The sequence below is a fragment of the Prionailurus bengalensis genome, chromosome A3, assembly GCF_016509475.1.
Source record: "Prionailurus bengalensis isolate Pbe53 chromosome A3, Fcat_Pben_1.1_paternal_pri, whole genome shotgun sequence".
In the NCBI taxonomy this organism is placed as follows: domain Eukaryota; kingdom Metazoa; phylum Chordata; class Mammalia; order Carnivora; family Felidae; genus Prionailurus; species Prionailurus bengalensis.
Window position 1 is genome coordinate 85,573,834 of NC_057354.1, and position 19,659 is coordinate 85,593,492.

Sequence of the window (19,659 nt, forward strand, 5' to 3'; positions counted from 1 at the left end):
CAAAAATAAATAAAAATTAAAAAAAAAATAGTTTAGAACAAAAGCTTCCAAACAATTGAACACAGTTGTCGGCCTTGCAGGTCAGTTGTAATGACCAAATATGATTATTCACGTTGATGCCCTGTACAGTCTGACACTTAGTAGGTATGAAATAAATCATATATAGGCTTGAAGTAAAATGTTAAAACTTACAGCTACCCTCATTAAGGTTTAAGAGACCCAATTTAATAACTAATTGGTTTAAAATCTAATTGGTTTAAGATTTTCCAACTGCAGTGATACTTTTCTTTGGAAGGAGCATGATGGTGGGGGTTGGGGGTAGGGGAAGAGAACTAGTGGGAAGAGAGGGCTGGGCTGGAACTCTTTTGTCACCAACCTAGCATCCAGCCTGGGGATTTTTTTCAGAAAACTATATCTGTCAATAAAGGCTAGGTTTGTCAGTGGGAAGAAGGAAGAAGTAGGTAGAGCAAGTGAGGTTAAACAAGCAAGAAGAGCAGAATATAACTACCAATTATCTGGACAAAGAAATGTCCTAGTCACCAGCCCAGGAGAAGTGTAATCTGGATAGGACATTAATGCAATCTCCTCCTATGGAAAGAGTAATTGAGAGGCTCTTAATTCTGTTTGCAACACGGTGAACAACACTTACCTCGTTGAAAGTATCCTCCCCGATCCATGTTACAATGGCCCTAGGTGTGGAGCAGCCTCACTCCTGTAGAGTGTGGTTCTTTCTGCCTGTAGACATGACCATAGGGGCATGGAAATAAATACATTTTTCAAAAGATGTGGTCTGAGACCACACAAATGCAATATATTCAGAAATTGGTAGTGATAAGATAAACTTGTAAACAGATGTTCCCTTTTCAAAAAATAGGCTCAGTTGTGTTTTCAAGTGAAATATTTCTAAATTTAAAGCAATGAGTCCAATTTTTAATTTGAAAAAGATACAATACTCCATTTTCCACCTGTTTCTCAGACCTTTTGAACAGCCTTTGGACTTCCTGGAATGTATGTATTACATTTTGTTCAGATTAACAGTTTGATCCTTTGCTTTAATTGAAAGGTTATTTCACCTAAAACCACATCAGCTTATTATTTGAAAAGGTAAGTAACATGCTGTCTAAAAGTAAGCTTATCCTGGGCTGCCTGAATGGCTCAGTTGGTTAAGCATCCAATTCTTGATCTCAGCTCAGGTCTTGATCTCAGGGTTGTGAGTTCAAGCCCCAAGTTGAAGCCTACTTTAAAAAAAAAAAAAAAAAAAAAGGTAAGTTTATCCTGTAATTCCTGACTGGACAGATATCCTATAGAGCTACATGGTTCAAAATGCAGACTCCTGGGCCCCATCCCAGACCTACTAGAAGGGACTTTCTGAGAGGATAGAAATTTGCATGAGTGGCTGAGCCTGTCTTCCAAATGATTCTTATATATGCCAAAGTTTGAGAAAAGGACCATAACAGAGAGGCCATGAAAGCTATTGCACAGCTGCCAACTAAGACAGATTCTGTGGGTCAACTGTAGTCCCTCACCTTTGATCGGCCTCAACTGAGTGGGCCAAGAACACCAACTCTGAAGTCAGATATGCTGGCTTGAATCTTGGCTCTACTGCTTTATAGCTGGGTCACCTCAGACAAGCTACTTAAACCCTTAACCTTTGTTTCCTCTTCTACAAAATAGGGTTAATGATTGACTTAACTTCTAGGTTGTAAGGCTTCAGGGAGGCAGAGTATAGTTAATTTTACATGTCAATTTGACTGGGCCATAGGATGCATATACAGATAATTTGGTTAAACATTATTTCTAGGCATGTCTGCGAGGGTATTTCTGGATGAGATTAATATTTGAATAAGTGGGCTGAGTAGAGGAGATTGCCTTCCCCATTATGGGTAGGCATCAAGCCTGTTGAGGGTCTGACTGGACCAAAATATAGAGGAAGTGCAGATTTGCTCTCTGTGCTTGAACTGGTACATCCATCTTCTCCTGTCCAGTGACACTGATGCTCATGGTTCTCAAGCCTTCATGTTAGGACTGGAACTATACCACGGGCTTTTATGGGCCTCCAGCATGCCAACTGCAGATCACAGGACTTCTCATTCTCCATAATCACGTGAGCCAGTCCCTCATAATAAATCTCTTCCTATATATCTCTATTACTTCCTGTTGATTTTTTTTTCCCCTTTAGAGAACCCTGACGAATACAGACTTCAGCACATCTTTTAGGAGGATGCAGACCAACCCATTGCATGAAACAGTGGCAGTAGCCAAAGAAGACAAAAGTCTGAGAAAGAATTGGGAGCCGGCAGGCATGGACAGAAGACCTACATTAGGCATCACGCCATGGATTGTATTTACTGAGTTAGGGGATTGGAGGAGAGTGAAGGCAGCTAGATATGAGCTTCTCTTTCCATCTTTGTTTCCAGCCAAGGAAACCAGCTGCAGTTCCAGAGAACACAAAGGGAAGCACTCCAAAACAGGTTGCAAAATGCCTAGTTCCTGAGCCAGATGAAAGCGGCCTGTGCTACACGAGAGCTAAAAAAAGAAGAAAGTGGAGGGAAAGGGTGAGTTTGTACTTATTTTTCTCCATTCCCTAAGGCACAATGAAACAGAACTTTCAGCTCAAGACTTTTGCTGCCAGGATTCTAGCAGGGTTTGTCAGACTGCCCTGATCAACTGTGCCTTCATTATTCCTCAGGGATCCCACTTCTGGAAGCATTTTCCACAGCCCGTTCAGACCCTATAAGCATCCAAATCTCCCTAAAGGGATGCCTTTTTGTTTTATTTAGTCAGAGTTGAATGTCCTGGTTGCAACCCTAAGGATGCATCACTTATACATTAGTCATTCAGAGTTTTATAAAGAGCCAAACAGAACCATCCAAACACATTCTGAAGCAAAAGCCACATCTGCTGGGCCTTAACACAAAGAATATTCTGTCTCTTCATGCTTAGGATTCCCTTCTTGGCATCCATATGTGTGCTTTTAAATGCTCTGTCAGACGAGTTCTAGATGCTCTCCATGCTCATATTTGTATGGGGGAGTAGGGAGGAGAGGGTAAGGATTTGGGCATGAAAAAGGAGATGTACTGGGGAAGTAGAGGTGAAGCTGACTGGATTGCACACTGGCAGAGCTCAATTGCACACAGTGACCAAAATAAGAGTAATCACAATAACTGCTCCTTACATTTACTGAGCACTTAGTAAGTGCTCTACAAGCATTATCTTATACAAACCTCATAACAACTCTGGATGATAGGAACTATCATTGTCCTTATTTTAAGGGTGAGAACCCTGGGATTTAAGGGGTTAAGGGATTTACCTAAAGTCACACAACCAGTTAAGTAGCAGCACCAGGCCTGAAACCCAGGCAATCTGGCTTTGAGCCAGACCCTCACTATTTTTTTTATTTTGTTGTGTAATAATTGATGCATAAAGTGTATAAATAAGGCATGTATGTTACAAAGCATAATAATAACATAAGCCACCATGCAACTTTAAAGCTCCATCACTACCAATATCTTTGAAGTGACTTACTTGCTCCTATTCATTCCATCTCCAGCCTAACTCCCTGAAGAAATCACCATTTTGTGTTTATCACCCTCTAGGCATGTAAAATAGCCTTTACCACATAGGTAGATATCCTTAAAATTATAGTTTTAGTGTGGATTTTGAGCTTTTAAAAAGTAGAATCATATTATACATAATCTCTCATGACTTACGTTTTTTAAAATTCAGCATTATGTTTCTAGGGGCCCCTGGGTGGCTCAGTCAGTTGAGTGTCTGACTTCGGCTCAGGTCATGATCTCACAGTTCATGGGTTTGAGCCCCGCATCAGGTTCTGTGCTGGAGCCTGGAGCCTGCTTCAGATTCTGTGTCTCCTTTTCTCTCTGCCCCTCCTCTGCTTACACTCTGTCTCTCAAAAATAAATAAATGTAAAAATTTTTTTTAATTCAACATGTTTCTAAAATTCATCCCTATTGTGTCAGTTGACTGTGCTGTCATCGTTTTCACTGCTGGACTCCATTTGTGAAAATAGACCACAGTTTATTTGTACATTCTCCATTGAAGGGCATTTGGATTGTCTCCAGTTTCTGCTGTTGCAGACAATGCTATTATGAACATTTTGAACTTGTCATCAAGTCCATATGTGCAAGAATTTCTCTAGGGTGTTGCAGGGTCAAATTATTTTCCGAAGTGTTTGCACCAGTCTACACTCTTCAGCCATATGTAGGAGTCCTTGTTCCACATTCTCACCAACACTAGGTATTGTCAGGCTTCTTCGTGTTTGCTAAGATAGTGGGTGGGTAGTATCTTATTTGATTTCAACTTGTATTTGTATATCATCATATTAGTATATTTGTATTATATTATTAATCATATCCAGATAATGTTTGTTCACATTTACTTCAGTTTAGCCTTCATGTTTACCAGGTATTTTTGCTTATCATTCCTGCTTATATTTCTGACCTTCCTACTGAGATAATTTTTCTTCTTCCTGAATGATATCCTTTAGAAATTCATTTAGTTAAGAACCATTCATTGTAAATTCTCTCATTCTTTGTACTCTGAAGGTATCTTTATTTAGCTCTTGTTTTTAAAAAAATACCTTTCCTGAACTACAATCTCATTTTGACAGTATGTTAATGAGCTGGAAGATATTCTATTGGTCTGTTTTCCCTTGTTGTTACTGAGAAGTCGACTGTCCCCCCACTTGCCTTTGCTTTATAGGTGATCCTTTTTCTCCAGCTGTTTTTAAGATCTTTGGCATTTTGTGGAATCATACAAAAATGTGTGTAGGTGTAGATTTTTTTTTTATTCTGCCTGCTATGTGTTGGTCTTCCTGTAATTGTGGATTCATGGCTTTCATCATATTTTATCACCTCAAACATTGTCTCTCCTCTCTTGCCCTTTCTATCTTCCATACTGTTTAACTTATATGTCATCCTTCTCATCTCCTCATGTCTCTGCACAGTTTTACAGATAATTTCCTCAGCTCTTTTCTATAGCTTATCAATTCTTTTTTCAGCCATTTTTAATCTTCTGTTTAACCCATCCATTTGTTATTCATAAAAAGATTATAATTTTTCATTTCTGAAATGGATTCCATTTCTGATTTCTAGGTCATTGTTGATAGTCTCTTCCACACACATTTTTAACATGAAAATTTTTTATCTTTAAATTATATTTGAACTTTCTTTTAAGTGTTTCCAGAGGCACCTAGCTGCCTCAGTTGGTTCAGCATCCAACTCTTGATTTCAGCTCAGGTCATGATCTCAGGGTCATGGGATTGGGCCCCATGTTGGGCTCCATGGTGAGGGTGGAGCCTGCTTAGGATTTTCTCTCTCTCTCTCTCTCTCTCTCCCTCCCTCCTTGCCTCCCTCTCCCCCCCCTCTCCTCCCCCCTCCCTTTGCCTCTCTCACTCTCAAATAAAAATAAATAAAAATTAAAAATAAAGTGTTTACAGTATCTGATCATTACAACATCTGAACTCTTGAAGGAGCACTATATTTGGTTTTTGTTTCTTCTGACTCTTTTTATTAGTTTTCTATAACTGCTGTAACAAATGATCACAAAACTAGTGATTTAAAACAGTGCAAGTTCATTCTCTGACATTTCTGGAAGCCAGAAGTCCAAAATCACTTGGTTAAAGCCAAGGTATTGAAAGGGCTGCTTTTTTCCGGATGCTCTAGGGCAGAATTGATTTCCTTCTCTTTTCTAGCTTCTGGAGGCTGCCCTCATTCCCTGGCTTGGGACCCCTGCCTTGCATCACTCCAGCCTCTTGCTTCCATCATGACATGTCCTACTTCTGTAGTCAAATCTCCTTCTTCTTTCCTCTTATAAGGATACTTGTGATTGCATCTAAGGTCTACTTGGATAATCCAGGATAATTGCCCCATCTCAATCTTAATCTTAGTTTCCAGCTGCAAAGTCCCCTTTTTCATGGTAATGTTCACAGGATCCAGGGATTGGGTCCGGGATATTTTGGGGGCCCATTTGTCAGCCTACTATATACTCATTATGCCAAAGACTGCTAGTGGTCAGTAAGTATCCATTCTTCCATTCCTTCCTAGGAATGAAAATACTAATTTTTAGCCATACTTATTGCCAGCCAGTTTAAACTCCCTAGTTTTTGTTTTGACATCCAGATGTGACCTTTTGGATTAGAATTTTGCCAATAAGTTCTAAGTGGAAGTGCTATGTACAACTTCCAAAATATGTTTTTAAAAAGAATAGTTATGCTTTTCTTGTCCTTCCTTCCATAATGGTCTGGAATGTGGATAGCTGGAGCTCCAGCAGCCACCTGGGATCACAAGAATAATGATCATAACCAAGATCTCAGAGGGTTCATGAACCATAAGAAAACAGGTCCCTGATGAATTTGTGATAAACCTTCCCTGAATACCTACTTCTTGGTTTGTTTAATATGAAAACAAATAAACACATGTTTCAGCCACCATTATTTGGGTTTTTTTTGCCATGTGATGTTACATTTAGTTCTAAGTGATATAATCATTATGTCTTGTTTGGTAATTTTTTATTGTGATTTTTTTTTTTTTAGTTTTTCATAATCTGTGAGAACCCTGTAAACCTGAATAATGACACCCTTGTCCAAAATGGATTTGCATTTACTTACTCCTAGAGTCATGTGTACCACCACTAGGAGACAGCTTTAACCTTCTTAATGAGGGAATGGGCTCCAGCAGCAGGGTGACTTTAGCTTCCAGTCCCTGCATTTGTGACTGGCATTGGCATTTATCTTCCAAATTTACAGTTTTCTTTCCTTTCTCGATCCTGGTTTTAGCTTACTATGCATGTTTGTATGTTATTCTTTTGCTTATTATCATTGGAAAGTTCCCTTTGTTTCTGGTGAGAGGTCAGTGTATTAAAAAGCATGTCGTCCCCTCGATGCAGCACCATTGCAGTACATCAGGATATCTTGTTCATCATCTTGCCAGGAACCACCCCAGTTTCATCATTAAAGCGTGCCACAGAGACCTTACATCTGATTGGCCTACCCAACATTTTGGTGAAAATTTGGTACAAGCAGAACTCTTCTGAAAACCAGATTGGTAACACTTTCTCTGACCATGGACTCCACTCATTTATTTGTTATCAGGGGTTCAGCTCACAGTCATTAACTATGATTCTCTCTTTTAGAGTTTCTGGCAGCTCTTTCTTTCTTTCTTTCTTTCTTTCTTTCTTTCTTTCTTTCTTTCTTTCTTCTTAATGTTTGTTTATTTTTGAGAGAGAGGGAGAGACAGAGTGTGAGCTGGGGAAGGAGCAGAGAGAGGGAGACTGAATCCGAAGCAGACTCCAGGCTCTGAGCTGTCAGCACAGAGCCTAACGTGGGGCTCAAACTCATGAACTGTGAGATCATGATCTGGGCTGAAGTCAGATGCTTAACCAACAGCCACCCAGGCGCCCTAGTGGCAGCTCTTTCAAATAACACAGGCTCCTTCCTCTGTCCACAAAGATTTTGATACACCTCCAGAAATATATATAATAAAACTCTACTAGGGGCACCTGGGTGGCTCAGTTGGTTGAGCGTCCAACTCTTGATTTTTGCTCAGGCCATGATCTCACGGTTTGTGGGATCAAGCCCCATGTCGGGGCTCTTCTTGGGATTCATTCTCATTCTCTCTCTCTCCCTCCCTCCCTTGCCCACTCTATCTCAAAAAATAACTAAATACACATTTAAAAACTCTACTAATGAGATAATATTGCACTTATAATATGTGTAGTATTCTGCAACTTGCTTTTTAATTTAGTAATACCTCATATCCATCTCAGTACTTCTAGTCATCTTACTCTTTTTTCATAGTTCCATAATATCCCATAGTGTATATTATAGTTTCTTGGACAATTTGTTGATGGATATTTAGTTTGTTTCCAGGTTTTTTTAGTGTTTATTTATTTTGAGAGAGAGAGAGAGAAAGAGTGGAGGAGGGACAGAAAGAGAGAATCCCAAGCAATCTCCACGGTGCCAGTGCAGAGTCCGATGTGGGACTTGATCTCATGAACCACGAGATCATGACCTGAGCTGAGGTCAAGAGTCAGACACTTAACCGACTGAGCCACTGAGGCACCCCCTGTTTCTAATTTTTTGATATTATAAATAGTGCTGTGCTATAATAAGCACATATATACATTTTTGTGTATTTACATATGTGAGAGTAAATATATATAAAGGACTTCTAAAAATAAAATTTTTAGGGTCATCTGTATGGCTCAGTCAGTTGAGTGTCCAACTCTTGATTTCAGCTCAGGTCATGATCCCAGGGTCATGATATCAAGCCCCGCAACAGGCTCTGCACTGAGCATGGAGTCTGCGTAAGATTTTCTCTTTCTCTCTCTCGCTCTTTCTCTCTTTCTCCCTCTTGCACTCTCTCTCTCTAAAAAATGCATTGAAAATAGTGTTTTTTTAGTTTAAAGAATATGAATATTTAACATTTTGGTAGATGTTGCCGATCTGTCTCCCCCAAAAGCCATACTAATGGTGTTTTGTAACAAACTACTAATGCAAAATTGATATCCATTTTCCCTAATTCCTGAGTAGGGATTCCCTAATTTATTTCAGAATGGTGGTATGCCTACCTAAAGGCTACACTTCATACCCTTACTTTCAGTGAAGTATGACCACACGCCTATCTCTGGCCCCTGAGCTGTGAGTGGCAATGTTACTAGAATATCGTGCAATATTGCTTACTGGAAGTTATGCCACTTTATGCCCTTCTGCCTTTATGCCTTCTTCCAACATATGTAGTGGGGTTTTTTTAATGTTTATTTATTTATTTTGAGAGAGAGAGAGCATGCATGTGGACGAATAGGGGAGGGACAGAAAGTGAGGGAGAGAGAGAGTCTCAAGCAGGCTCCACGCTGTCAGCACAGAGCCTGACATGGGGCTCTATCCCACAAACCATGAGATCATGACCTGAGCGGAAATCAAGAGTAGGATGCTCAACCAACTGGGCCACCCAGGTGTCCTTGCAGTGGTTTTATGGCTAGCATTCCATAGAGAAGAACATTAGAAATGATGTATGTACGAGGGATTGGAGAAAAGAAAGAAAGGAGGCTGAATAATGTGATTTCACCACACAACCTTAGACTGCCAGCATCTTGACTGCCATTATATAAGAGAATAAACCACTATATTCAAGAGTCTTTGTCACATGCAGTTAGGAATGCAATTCCTAACCAACAGTGTCCCATTCAATCATTTAACCCATAAGCCAGTCTTTGTTATGGGCCTAGTCATGTGCTATGGATTATCACCACAGTAAGCTTGCCTGTGCCCAAATTGGACTGTCCTCAGAGGGGTTAGTGTGGCCAGGTATGTGATCTTTTATATTGATTCCCATCTCTTCTTCCCCAAATGGTAATCTCAGTCCACAGAACTAACAGAGCAAACTTTAAATTCCCATCTTTGGCTCAGATCACCTAAGAAAATCAGTCTAGAAACACACACACACACACACACACACACACACACACACACACATACAGCAGTGCATACAAAAAGCCGAATGGCTTTTCACAGCACCCATAAAACTTCCTTACTTCAGTCTCAGGAATTTTTCAGAATAACCCTTTGGCCCTCTTTAAGAGAAGGTCCATCTGATGAAAATGTAATAGCTCTATGGAATAAAAAATTGCAGAATTAATAATTCAGAGCTACTATTAAATCAATGTGCTTCCTGTTGATTTGTCAATATGGACTTTTCCAATTAGACAATTTTATTACAGTGATGAATACAAAAGGCACAATTTAGAGACTACTGTTCTAAGTTATGGTCCAGTTAGCGTAACAATCCATATTTGCTATTGAATAAATGTGATGGCTGTAGCCTTCTAAAGATTAATGGGACTTTATTGGCAACTGAGTCTGCTCCTGTCCCTGGTGAGGATCAAGCAGGAGTGACTTCCTCACATATCCCCAAAGGATCCTTCCTGACCATTGTAATGGCCCATCACCTCCCTCCCCAGGGTCCTCTCCCATCCCGTATCCAGAACACCCACCCTGCAGATGACAGGTGTCACGGACAGTGCCTGAGTCCCAAACCAAGTCCCACTTTCACTGGCAAAGACAGCAAATAAAATTCCTTCTTCATCTACATGAGGTCCTGTAGAATTTGTCAAATGGAAAGCAAGTGCGTCAAAGGTTCACAGTCAATGCAATCAAACCCAGGGGATCTCTGTTGTGAGTAATGTATTAGTACCTGACTTATTTAGCCTGCTGCAGGAGAAGGGACACCAGATACAGAGCAGAAGAACTGAGGGAAGTCCTGGATCTACTACATTCTAGCAGTGTCACCTGAAGCAATTTGCTCAACTGCTCTGAGCCTTGGTTTCCTCATCGGTAGAATGGGGATAATAACCTCTACTTTCTGGAGTGGGAATAATTACATAATAAAAGAGTATAATTCTTCTGACACATACCAGATCCTCAGGAAAGTATCTGTTCAGTTTACTGACAGGACAGGACCTGTGCATCAAGGAAGAGGCAGGTCTTCCTCCTTGACAACATTTTATTAATTATTTTCCTCTTTATCTGAACTGGGAGCAAATGCTTTTTTGGACCATGAATGATCTGTGAGCAGCATTTTTGCTTCCCCTCTGAATTTGTTGTGGGACACCTCTCTTAGCTTGCAAGTACTTTGATGGCAAAGATGGTGTCACCTGCCTTGAAGTGAATGACAAACCAGGCAGACAATTTTGCTTCCTTCCTTATTTTTAAGGCCCCCAAAGCATGGGTGAGCAAAGTCCAAATTATCCCTGTTGACTTTTTCTCCCCTCACATACACACTCAAGCCCCTCCTGGTCAGCTCCTCTGAATTGTCAGAGGACACTTCAGTCCTAGAAGGTGGATAGAATGACCAACTCCTCCGGGTCTGCCTGGCACTTTTCTGGGTTTTTAACTAAAAGCCCAGCAACATCCCAGGACAGGTGATCATGCTTAGAGGGGAGGAGCCCTGGCATGTGGATTGGAATAACCTCTCTAAGAGGCCTTTACCTGTTGTATGCAGAGCAGACCTCGTGGCTGCCACTGGGTGCTTGACTCACTGGGTTTGCACTGCCTTGCATCTTGCTTCAGAGTTTGCTTCTCCTTGGAGACTAGCACCAGGGTCACTGGAGTGCTCCTGCCTCGGGCCTCACTGGGCCTGGTAAATAACAGCCCAGCCTGAGGGACCAGGCCCTCTTGGGTGTCCTTTCCCCATGGCAGGCAGGCACATGGGAGCTACACTAATTAACAGGTCCCATTTTTCTCCTTGCTTACTCAGGCTGCTCCTGACAGAGCTATGAGGGCAGGAGGCCCAGGGGGCCCAGAAATGTAGCCGGGTCTTCCCCAATGGTTACTAATGAGAATGTCCATGGGCTGAGAATTGCAGCTATTACTGGAATGACTCTTATGCAAGTTATTTATCGGTTGGTGATGTCTGCTCTTGTATCCAACATGAAACAATTATGTATGCTTGTTCCCCACCCAGGGATCTTGAGGTCTTTGTTTCTATATGCTTTTCAGGGTTCTGCCCACCCTCATCCTGGTTACTCTGTTTCCCTTACTCATGCTCTCGTGTCTTCTGTGCTGGTTTCCTCATAGGTCTGACCTTTTAGATTTGCAGGAGGCTGTCTCAGTTGCTGGTTTTGCAAGTACAGGCCTCAAGCTAGACCTGCAGCATGTGAAGAGCAGGGCTGGGGCCAAGCCTCCCCACGCATGCTGTTTTGGCTTGCCCAGTTGCCATTCCCCTGCATCTTGTAGTGATAGTAGCCTCACTTTGGTATAGGAACCACCCGATCTTCTCCACATTGTCTGGACTTTGTGGGCTTGGGCCTAAATAATGGGAGCACTTGTTGTCCTTGACCATCACAAGTTAGCTCAGGGAAGCCCTGGGACCAGCAAGGCCAATGAACCCTGATCCCAAGATCTCTACTGGATCTGGTAGGGGAACATGCCTTCTGCCCACAGGGGCTGCTCAGTTGAGCTGATATACACTCAGTCTCTTCAGCTACCACGTAGGGAGAGTCTGCTTGAAAATGCAGTCAATCCAGACCAATAACAGGTGCAATGGATATCCACTGTGTCTGCCTTTACGGCATGCACACCCCTATTCTTAAAACAGCACTTTGATTTCCCTCTGGGGGACCACCACTCCACCATTTCATGGATTGTTATTTGGACAGTCAATCAAGGAGTCTGTTCTCCTTTGGTCAAGGCATGAGCACATGACCTCACCAGCCAATGAGACTGTGTCCTGAGAATTTGAACAGTACAAGGAGGGAATACAGATGGAGGTGACTCTGAGACATAGAGAAAATAGGGGTGTCATCTGCCAGATCCGCAGAGCTGCCTTGCTTTCTTTCCTGTCCAGCCTGATTCTTCAGCTCTTCCTTCAGTTCCATGAGCTACCTGAGGTAGCTTTATAATATCCCAACCTGGCTAGGCTGAACTACACTTACCAGAATTCCCTTTCCTGTATGTTTTCATGTCACGTGGGCCAGGAGAGGGATTCTGGGAATCCCTTTATAAAAAAAAGAAAAAAAGTTAATAGTTAGGACTAGGTATCCATGCACACAAGAGAAAATCCCAAGTTATGAACTTAAACACAAAACAAGTGCATTTGTCCATCATGTGGAAGAAGTCGAGGTAAACAGCCTCAGGCAGGTGTGATGGTTCTCCACCATCTGTCCCCAGGCTCCTCATGCTCTGTATTCTGCTGTCCCTGTAGTGCAAGCCCGTGCTCACCGTAGTGGCCACAACTAGCTAAAAGAGAGGCTGGCAAACATAATCTTTATTGTGTGCTACAATAGAAATGGGTTCCTGTTATTGAGGGAGGAGGAAAGAGTAGGCAGGGAGGCCACTGCTGCCTGCGTAATGGGAGAAAACAGGGCTGTGCCGAGGGTGGAAAGGAAGCCAGCGCCCAGTCTATGCTAGAACACATTTTCCTTCCCGCCCCCCTCCCAATCCTGCACTCAATCAATGCTCCCTCCATCTCTCCTGCTGTCATGAAAATCCCTGCTAAAGGCTCCATTCACTGTGATAACACTATTTCACAGGACTTTTATCCTTAATGTAGCGAAACAGATGGGGGGAAAATGCATCAAACAACTTACACCAATATATGAAAAAGAAGAGGTTAAGAGTCTGGGTTCTAGGGGATCTTTAAACCATGTTTCTATTCCTGGATCTCCTGTGTCCTAGCTGTGGGATTTTGAGCAAGTCTCTTAATCTCCTGAATCCTATTTTTCAATTGCAAATTTCAACAATAGTACTGACCTCAAAGTTTTGTGGTGAGGATTGAAGGAGAAACACTTAGTATAGTGCCTGGCATATAGTAAATGCTCAGTAAACATTAGCTGCTATTATTGTCACTATTATTATCTGTATGTACGTCATCTTAGTCAAGTCTCTTTAGAGACACGCTAATGGTTTTCTCCCTGGGTTCATTCTTCACTGTTTTCTTCAGCTTCAGTAACTTGAACGGTGAGAGAGAGAATGAGGCTTATGACACTTCTAAGAAGCTTTACTGGGCAGACTTGGAAAATCCATGGCATGCCCCAGAGGCCCTTAGTGGATAAGGAGAGACTGGGGCCACCAGGACTCTTCAGCTGAGAACTTTGGCTCTGTCTTCTTTGGAATCTTTAGCTTATGATCTCCCAGGAGTTCAGGGACCCCTGGGTGGGTGGTAACAGTTGCCCCTAATCCATTGTTCAGCTAGTGTGAGGACCAGGTCAGCACTCATAGGGTTCCAGATGTGCTTGCTGCAAGCTCCCTCTGAGTGTGAATGTGCTTTCTCACCAGATAAGGGATGTGCTCAGCCCAGATCAAACACTTATCTCCAGGGTGCTGACAGCCAAACTCTGCTTCTGTTCCTCCCTGGTGTTTATTTGCTTACCTTATCACCTCTGAAGGTGGTGTTGTTTGTGCACCTGATCTCAGTTTCTGGCTTGGTAGACTGAAAGGTGCCCTGGTTCTCGGCAGGGGTGGGGGGGTGGATGGAGCATGGAACAGCCTCCAGGTGGTGCAGGGTGAAGAGCACTGGATGAGGGGGTCAGGAGACGTAGCTCCTGAGTCTGTATACAAACGGAGGGATGGGGCTCAGCAGACTCAAAGGCCTCTTCCAGAGCTGACGTTCTGTTTTGCTACAAAAACCCCAGTGGGAGCATTCTTAGGGGGAAGGAAGAAAAGTTGAAGACTTAAAATGAGCAGGAAATGTGAGTGTCTTCAGCCTCTCGTGTGAGGGAGAATTGTGAATCTCTTTTGACCACACTTTACTTTGTGCTGCCTGTTTTAGCTGTGTGGTCACAGTGCCAAAAGTGGACAGATGCAGGGCTCCTGCTCATTGAGTTGTTCGTGCAGAAATACCTTGTAAAATCAGTGACTATATCCCATGCAAATATGGAACAAGGAAGGGGGGGATTCTAGAATATTTGCAGGAAGATAGCCAATGGTATAAAGAGGTCTTTACTTGGAGAAATACTTAGTATTACAATTAGAACTTACAGAATGAATGGGTGATAGGAGGTGGGGCAGAGATTATTTACTTTACAAGATAATGTCCCACTTTATAAAAAGCTAAATGTTTCCTTTTGGAAGTCAGCTCTCATGGTGCACTAAAAGGTTGAATCTATAATAAATCTAATTATACAAGTTTTGGCTAATAAATCCATTGTGTACAAGCTTAGCCATGCTGTAAAGTGTTTTTCTCCTCGTAAATACACTCTCATTTTTAGAAGAAATTTCTATAAGATAATGTCTTTCTTGCGGTCCAGTTTGACTTGTGTGCCTGCTGTGAATTGAACAATGAAGGTTTTCCAGTTGCATCTGAAGGGCAAAATCTATTTTCTTCTGTGATCCCCAATGCCCACACTTTCCCACAAGGGGGCAGCACACCACAGGGTCTTTAGGTGTAACAAAGGCCTGGGATTCAGAAAGCACAGCCCTAGGAGAGAGTGACTCCTTCCCAGAGGGAAGACAATTCACTAAAAGCTGTTAAGAGGCAGATCTTATAGTACCTCGGCATAATTGAAAGCCCTAAGTATCTGCCAGAAACCTTTTGGTTGTTCTCACATAGAAAAAGGATGAAATCATTTTGTGTGAGGGACAGTTCTTCAGTATTAACAAATTATTTTTTCTGTATCTACACAAAATTTATCCACCTAAGTCACCAACAAAAGCAATTTTAGGCAGAGACCTATACACTGAATCATAAATACATTGTTTTCCCTTCAAGTTTCGTTTGTGAGTTTATGGAAATGCATGAGGTCAAGTGTTCCACTCACGTTGTATTCCAAGTCTTTGCACTGTCCAGTGGACAGAAGCAGTGCTTAGAATTTGAAACAATTTGTTATTAAGTAAACACAAATTTTCCAGGAAAGAAATTTAGGATAGAAGATCAGTTTCAGTTTTAGGGAGAACTTACCTTTCATATTTTTGTACAGGGCTAGGCTTCCATTAAATGTATGTAAAGGATAATAAAAGATTTAACAGGTCAGGAAAACAAGTAATTCCACTGTGTCATGTCTATACTAGCTGAGGGAGAAGATGCATTTCCCAAAAGTGTATATTGGTTGCCAAGATCTAGATCCAGCCTGAGGAAGTATGAATTGATCACTCCCTGGTTTTCACCTCATGGGAGAACTTAGGGATGTGTTATGCTAGACTATTATTCTGTGACACTGGCCAAATCCATTATGTCTCCTAATATTCATTCCCCTGTCTTTCTCAGAACTCCTGGATGTGAGTTGAGTATACCACTGCACAGAATAAGTCTGTTTCTCAACCTTTCTATGGCAGGTGTGGCCATGTGACCAACCATGGCCAAAGAAATGAAAGCAGAAGTGATATTCTTTAAGTGACAGGGTATCCTTTCTCTTCTTACTTTCTTGATGGTTGGAATGTGGATGTGATGGTTGGAGCTGTAACAGCCCCAGTGATGATGGATGATGAGGTAAAAGATACATAAGGAAGATGGTAGAAAAACAAGATAGGGTCAGGTCTCTCGTTATGAAGCCACCATAGCAGCCTAGACTGCCAACCTAGATGTTTGGAAGAGAGAAATAAAAATAATTTTATTTTTAAATAAAAATAATTTGGGGGTTTTGCCATAATTTCATAATTTTTTTAATCACCAATCTATATGTATTGAATGTTGTGTGAAGGGCACTGCTGGATGATCTGGCTTTAAGTTGACTTAAGGACAGAGTTGGATCAGGACCACCAGAAACAAAGTTCAGTTGTTAAAAAAATCTTCCTGAAAATTGCTTCAGTGCTACTACATAAATAAATGCAGCTGTATTTGGTCACAGCCATAGCTGTTTCTGACATCTGTGTTTTCCCTGGCAGCAGAGGTTGTGTTTATCCTGAATCTCCCTTTATGACTTAAAACACAGCCAGAATCTGTTCCTGCATTCAAACTTGATGGTTGATGGAAAATATACAAAACCTATGGACATTAATGGCCATGGCCTTGTGAGGCCAATGTGCATCTGCTTTCTCTGTGTTGTTCTGATTAGGAACCACCCACTTTTCTGGTTCAAGGTTAAGGACAGGCAGATCTTCTTCCCTCTAGATCCCGATACAGTGACACAGATTTGCAGGATCTGGATAAAAGAGAGTTTTTGTGCAGCTACTTGTCCACCCTAGCCCTGTGGGACAGACGAAGGGGCGATTCTACTGGCCAAAGAACTGCCCCCCACTCCAGGCAGCGTAGAGGGGTGTGGGTGGAGTGGGGTGGGGGCATCGTCCTAGCAGCCCTGAGTCCTCAGCTGTCTGGATGTGGGACAGGACTTCCATGAGCAGATCCCAGCAGGTCTAAGAACAGCATGGGCTCAGTGCCCCCAGGCTCTCTCAGGAGGCAACACCAGGCCCCCTGGCTTATAGGGACTGGTGGGCATGGCCCAGCTCTGAGGGAGAGCTCTGTGCAGCTCTGTGCAGCTCTGGCAGCCTAATCCCACCCAGATTAATGAGGTGGGGCTACACAAGACAACAAGGGTAGACCTGCAGGGATGAGGCCTTCCCGGGCAAAAAAAACCAACCAGTCCTTTTTAAGGAACATAGCTAAAAGCCAACTGCCCACTTATTTTCCAAATTAGCCATAGCGACTGAATGCAGATTGAGATATTATACTCAGGTTGCATAAACCAGCCTTGTATCCAAAGCCTATTTGCTGCTTCACCTACCTTAAGGGACAATCTGGTGACCAAAGGAAAACATGTCTTTACAAAGTAGCACTTGCCTAGAAGGGCCTAGACCCCATGATCAGAATTATTCCAGGGATCCCTTACCAAAATATTTTGATAGTTTACCACCACCCCTAGCAAAGTGCCACATGTTTATGCTAAAGAAGAATGGAAACAAGTACACTAAAATGTACACAATATCTAAATTGGGTTTTTAGGTTGTACTGAGGCCTGGATGAATTATTTCTAAATGCTGTGAATGTCTGCTTCTAATCTGGCCCTCACAATGCAACACATGAGGTAAGTTGACAGGAGGTACACCTACTGGCAAACCTAAGCATTGTGGTAGCTAAGAGGCTCACTTCTCATGGTATACAAATGAAGTGCCATTTTGTTTTTGCATGTTTGGTTTATATGGATGGTCTCATGCAGGAGACCCCCATCATTGTGTGGGATACCAAAAACTAGACCCAAGGACTGAGGGGGTCCACACTGAGGTAATGCCTGGTCCAGGAGACTAGCTGGACTCCACAGGGGATCACCAACAGTTGGTAGTAGCTCCTAGTTGTGTAATAAAGCTTGTGAGGCTCAGAGAAAATGAGTACCATGATTGATTAATAATGGCTGCAATAAATTAGGGGCAGGGAGGGGTGTAAGCAGTTGAGTGGGATAGAGGACTTGCATTCCAACTAACAAATTTCATCAATTTTAACAAGCCCATCACTCCTCTCCCTCCTTTTTTACATCTTTGAAATTGAGATGCATCTTGTATCACCAAGCCAGATTGTATTTTCCAAAAATGGACACAATATTTTAAGTCTCACAGGCTCGTCCAGAACCTAGCCAAGCCCCCATCAAGAAGTAGAATTTATATCTTCTCTCCTTGAACAGGGGGTGTGTGGGGGGGGACTTTGTGACTGCCTCAACTAATATCATGTGGCAAAAGTGACACTAAATGAATTATGAAGCTAAGCTATTTAAAAATGATATTGCTGGGGTGCCTGGGTGGCGCAGTCGGTTAAGCGTCCGACTTCAGCCAGGTCATGATCTCGCAGTCTGTGAGTTCCAGCCCCACGTCGGGCTCTGGGCTGATGGCTCAGAGCCTGGAGCCTGTTTCCGATTCTGTGTCTCCCTCTCTCTCTGCCCCTCCCCCGTTCATGCTCTGTCTCTCTCTGTCCCAAAAATAAATAAACGTTGAAAAAAACTTAAAAAAAAAATGATATTGCTTCTACCTGGCCTCCTCTTTTCAGATGCTCATCCTTGGAACCCAGCCACCATTGCTCTGAAGAAGCACATGCCATGTGGAGAGACCCCTGGTTCTCAGGCCTGGCTGAGGTCCCAGCTGACAACTTGCAGGCCATATGAAGGCTACATTGGAAACAGATCCTCCAGCCCTAAGTCTGGCTGCCTGACTGAGGCTGCATGGAGCACAGATAGTAAGTTTCCCAGTGATTTGTTACACAGCAATAGATAACTGAACGATCCTGCTAGATCCTGGTAAGCTGGCAGCAATCATGACGACAGTTGTCACAGCTGGCATGTGTACACCAAATTTGTAGAGTAAGTGACAATTAATTAAAGACCATGTTTTAAAGAAATCCTGCCTCACCAACATTTTTTGTGGTACAAAGGACAATACCGTAAGGGGAACATGGAAAGGTGATGTAGAAGGCTCAGACTCTGAATTGGCAGAAATCTGAGGCATACCATACCAAATTTATTTTGTATATATTTTCCTTTATAAGGATGATCTAAGTTTAAAAGACCATTCAAGGAATATTAAAGAAATGCTAAGTGATAAGAAGTGTGCATTGGTTTCACTGGCAGCGTTTTCCTTTCTCTGTGGCAGATCATCTTACAATCAATGACATCTTAGATTTAATGATAGAAGTATTTACTATCCTTGACTTAAACCTCTCTAGTTATACCTTCAAACACAAGTTTTCTGAGAAAGAATTTCACAAATTTTTTATTTTTCCTTGAAAATTGAAAAAACAAAACCAAAACCCAGCAGGTATAGGTTTTTTTAAAGTTCAATTGAATTATTTTCATGTTTATTTATTTTTGAGAGAGACAGAGCATGCACGGGGGAAAGGCAGAGAGAAAGAGAGAGAGGGACACAGAATCTGAAGCAGGCTCTAGGATCCGATCTGTCAGCACAGAGCCTGATGTGGGGCTGGAACCCACAAACCGTGACATCATGACTGAGCCAAAGTCAGACGCTCAAATGACTGAACCACCCAGGCACCCCTAAAGTTCAATTTAATTTTTACTTCCATAATTCTGTCCACAGCATAAAACATCTTGTTGGTTTTTTTAAGAGGTTAATTTTCTGAATTTAATATTCTGAACTAGCAACTTTCCAAGAACCCATGAGATCACAGGAAGCTTACATATTACAAATGCTTCAGGTGGCTCTGACTCTTGAGTAGAAGAGTGAGGGAGGGCGGGCTTAATGAGTGATAAAGTGAATACCTCTGAGCTTTATCA

General features: G+C 42.2%; 1 long non-coding RNA gene across 1 annotated transcript; it reads left to right on the forward strand.

Moving 5' to 3' along the window:
* The first annotated feature begins 446 nt into the window (after positions 1 to 446).
* LOC122496929 lies at positions 447 to 18,767 on the forward strand. Its single transcript, XR_006300990.1, has 2 exons — positions 447 to 2,555; positions 18,420 to 18,767. It is a non-coding gene; the product is annotated as an uncharacterized LOC122496929 (long non-coding RNA).
* The last annotated feature ends 892 nt before the right edge of the window (positions 18,768 to 19,659 follow it).